At 29.8% G+C, this 4,931-nt stretch overlaps 1 long non-coding RNA gene across 1 annotated transcript; it reads right to left on the bottom strand.

The window, feature by feature from the left end:
• Window positions 1-3,819, bottom strand: LOC143052794 (uncharacterized). Its single transcript, XR_012971246.1, has 3 exons — window positions 3,294-3,819; window positions 1,799-1,907; window positions 1-1,307 (listed from the first exon to the last, which is right to left on the bottom strand). It is a non-coding gene; the product is annotated as an uncharacterized LOC143052794 (long non-coding RNA).
• Window positions 3,820-4,931: the final 1,112 nt, after the last annotated feature.

Below are 4,931 nucleotides of genomic sequence, written 5' to 3'. Positions count from 1 at the left end.
GGTTCAAATCAAGGACAGACACCACATGAATACATTAGTACATGCACGTATATAATTGATAGTGACAAAATCTATAAATAAGCATGCTCTTTGTTTTTGCAAAATCAAATATGATTATGCAGAGTGGTTTAATTCTTCATTGAAGGCTGTACCTATTACTATTAACTTTAACATTGTATGGTCTCTTAATGGGGAGTTGTCTGATTACAATTATGCAGAGGCGGATTTAGGGGGGGGGGGGGGGCAGGGGGGTCATATAGGGAATCACTGAAGCGTGACTGGAGCGGGCCCCCTTAGGTCAGTCAGTGGGCCCCCTCTTATGAAAATGTCTGGATCCGCCACTGTTATACTACATCTTCTGATTTTTATTGTGTTCCATAGCAGTTTCTTCAAAACCTTTGGAAATAGAAGCACCCTTTATCTTCATCACTTGGTTTGTATAAAAGTCAGAATATAACAACAGAGAATTATTCCTATACGTCACAATGATTATGGCCTAAAGACTCTTTAGTAAAGAGAACTGTGATAGGTACATGTAGCCTTGAAATTGGCAATCATATCAAATCTCATTTGTTAATAAGACGAATAACTTGGCCTGACATATATACATCATTACATGATATACTTAGCTACAGTGTTAACATAATAATTAGTTTATTCTGTTTATTAATTCAAACCATAAATTTTGATCAAGATTCAAATGCATGTACTGCACAAAACAAAAACTAACAAGGGCATACTACATTGATACTTATATTAAAGTTTATTTTTTTTGGTGTACATATGTCTAAATAGCACAAAAATGTTAACACAATCATTTTAAAAAATACAATTTTTGACTTTTCATTTCCTTTTAACAGATTTGTTTTAATATAAATTGATCCCATTTTCTGTTACTCTGTAATAATTTGGATCTTATTTTATCAACACATATATACATCTTTTTAGAAATTCATATAAACCCTTGCATAACATAAATGACATGTATAAATATTTGCCTATATAAACACATGAAACATGATAAATATCTGAATAGTTTCAGAAAAATTTGAAATATTCTTTTAGACACCCAGTAATATTTTAAAAGATAAAGATCCATAAACAACTAAGTTGATATTCTTAAAATTGTCCTCTATCAAAATTGTCATTTTCAACATTGAGGTCTCTCAATTACTAAAGTAACTTCCAAAATATTACCAAAAGTCAAATATATACATAAAAAACTTAATAGGTATTGAAATGTTCTGTTGTATGAGTCTCCCAAACTGGTTACAGTTTCATGTGTGATTTTCTTTAAGCTCAGTCACCTGAAAACAAATGGAGGAATAGTCAAGCTATACATTTATACATCAGTTTTTTGTTTGAAAACGTTTTAAATTAATTATATTAAATAAGATGAATTTTAATATTATATACATATATTCCAGTACACATATTTGAAGTTTAGTATAATTTTTTAGAAGATTTCACATTCAGGACTTCAAATACATTTGTAGTGAGAGATAAAAACCCTTCTTGCATATCTGGAAAATACACACTTGGTCTCATTAATTTTTATGTGTGTGTCATCTGTCATGTCTGTGATTTAATTTGTTCTTAAATTAAGCTGACACTGGTCATATTAAAATGTTTAACAATTCATTTGTTATGCATTCTTATTCTGATTTACATTATGTACTGATGTAATGTCTAGTATATTTACAGGATTTAAGATTTCACATACTTTATCTCATATGGTACTTTATCAAAATAAAGATAAACATGTAAAAAATGTACTTTAAGAGATACTGGTACTCACTTATGAATTTTCATATTAATACAGTAGGTTAACTTCAAAATCAAGTTGATCCATTTCTTTAATTATAGGCTCCTCTATATGTAAGTCTGTCATCTGATGTATCTTTTATCTGTTTAAAGAAATAACAGATTATAAGGTGATCAATTATTCTTTGAATTGAATTTGGAAAATTGTATTTAAAATCAAATTAGTTATTTTCTTATCTTAAGAACCAGTGGAAAATATATAATGAGCTGTAGCATCTTACTACATTAAAACATTCAAAGTTACAAGACTTTTTTGTATGATTAATTCTATTTTTAAATGGACAGGTTAATGTATAAAATGATCTAAATGTACACTTTAAAGCAGAAAGGTAAATTGTGATTAAGTTATTACTAAACAACTTTACTTGATTTGAGTCAAATTAACCTTATATGTTATGCGCTTCAGGATCACACATGTACATGTACAAATGTATCTAAATTCTAATGACAATGTCTCAAAATGTGCTGATTTTAAAATATTTTTTTCAGTTTTGAACTAAATGTGAAAAGTTTGAAATCCTTGCAATTGTATCATGTATATATCACATGTCTAATTTAGTTTCTAAGGACACGAAGGACAATAAACAACAATTTTATGAAACAAAGGTATTGCTGTCCCAAAAGACCCCATCTAAATAGTGGATTAAGAATCTAATTATCTTAAGATTTGATATACAAGTTTTATTTTTATAAATAAATATATATATATGTAATCATGATAACCACTTTTCAATATATATGTGTCTTTCATATGTCATAAATTATAGGTACACTGTATATGTAGTAATCAAAATTACAGAAAATTTAAATTTGACGTTCCTGATTTTTAACAAATTAAGCTTACTGTTTACATGTATATCTGACATAAACATACATATGACTATCCTGATAACTGTAGGATTGTCTTTACTTTTATAAATTGTGACTTGGATGGAGAGTTGTATCATGATCTATCATTGACACTCATGCCACATCTTTTTATACATTTATCTATTCTACATGTACATGTACATGCAAATGTATTCAGTTGTAGTCGCATTTTGCCTACATGTACATTCATTTTGGCACATGAACATACCTTACTGACATGTACATATTAATGATAAGCATAATAAATAAAGTGAGACATGTATGGTCTGTTGTGTATATGGAGGATAGCTGTACATGTGATTTTCTCATTGGCAATCATCATGATCATAACCAAATCTTCTTTTTTTTTGTAACTTTTGAGTCTGATACATGTAGTTTTATTTTTTTTTATTTTAAATTATTATCCTATTCAAATAATGTTTGAACATGATGAATAAAATTGTATAAAATTGCTTTCAGCACAGATCATACATTTGCAGAGAATAATTTCACATTGTAACTAAAAATATGATGGAAAGGGGGGATGTATTAAAATTATTGAATGCGCCACATGATTTATCCGAGAAGTAATTTTAAACTTTCATAATTTAAACTATTACCTGTTCCAACTGGTGTAACTGTTGCAAAGAATTCTTTTAAACACTATCACTATCATCTGCTTCAAAGTGATCCGCCTTTCCAGTTTTCAAGATGCACAAAATTATGGCATTTAGATCTTTATAGTTTGCTTTTGGTGTCCATGATATACCATGTACTGTTTTAAGGTGGGAGAAAACTATAATTTCCAGTATTTGTCCAGCTGAATCATCAAAAACTACTCACGGATGGCTTTAAATTCCTCATATTCCACATTTCCAGCAAAAATGTCTTATAAATAACCCTCAATCCCGTACAGATATTGTAACTGCCTCTGTCTGGAAGTGATCACCCGTACATGTATGCAACAATCTCCTGATGAGGGAAATAAGTTTCCCAACACCACAAAGTTATGGTACTTTTCTTAAATCTTATCAAAATGTTCAATTATGTATAAAAATATACAACAGAAGTTCATTTTTCTGTCAAAACATTACCAGCTGGTTACAACCTTTATCGGTTTTTAAATTGAAGAGCATCACTTTTGGTATGTCTAAACACCAAAAAGACGAAAATAAACTGCTGTTTCCTGACAGTTTACTGCATTAGAACATTTACATATCAACAGATACCAAAGATGTTATTATCATTTCCTGCTGTATTCATGGTCATCTTTTAGAATATATATCAATTGTTATATTGTAGGCTGTTTTTGTTGAGAAATTAATACCCCTATTTCCCTATATAAGCAGTCAAATTTACTGAAAAATCAAATTCATTTTTTATACATAATAACCCAATATGACTTTTTAAAATGTCATTTCCCAACAAAACAAGGTGGATACATTACAAAAACACATTTATCTCAAAAAGGCTGTTGAACAAAATTTCCAAGTTCTGCCTGGTTTTCTCTGGCATTGCCTCTTAAAAAGTTTACTTCTCATTCTATTACTATTATTACTATATAAAAAAAAGTTTGACTATACAGCACAAGCGACTTACAGGCTAAAGATCAGGTTTTCAATCCAAAAGGTCGGGAAAAAGTTGGATGAATTATTGGGAGAAAAACGTCCTTTATATACGTATTCAAGACAATGCTTGGTTGACTATGCTATATATTTTTGTCTCGTTTGCCACCAATTGTTGGCGTGGTCAGTATGACATTGCTTCTGGATTGGACAATTTTCATTGTGCACGCTACAATCACGCCAGTTTAACAATGGCATTGGTCATATCCCGTAGGCTCAATCCAACACGATGAAGATGGTGTTATGTAAAATAAAAATTTTAATACCATGTTTGCTAGATAATTAGACTCAATGTACGATGAATATAGTGTTTTATAATTTATATTTTTTAGGTAGATACAAAGCCAATGGAATGATAATAATATGCACACCTTTGCTCTATACTCTTAGTCTTAAAGAAGGTCTGGGGATTTCAATAACAATCTTTTGTTTTTGGTGTATTATTATAATTTTGTTGTAGTGTAGATGTAGGTTTCCCATTATTCTTGACTTGTCCCTCAATGTTGTCTAGCATAGGACTTTAACCTGGTCTTTGTTTTAGTAGAGTCATGGTTGCAGTTTCAAATTTTTCTTTTTTCTTTTGTTTTTGTGTGTTATATTTTTTGTTGTTTCATGTTATTCGTCTGTTTTCTC

The sequence above is a fragment of the Mytilus galloprovincialis genome, chromosome 11 (assembly GCF_965363235.1).
Source record: "Mytilus galloprovincialis chromosome 11, xbMytGall1.hap1.1, whole genome shotgun sequence".
Taxonomy (NCBI): domain Eukaryota; kingdom Metazoa; phylum Mollusca; class Bivalvia; order Mytilida; family Mytilidae; genus Mytilus; species Mytilus galloprovincialis.
This window is presented reverse-complemented; position numbering and strand designations above follow the sequence as displayed.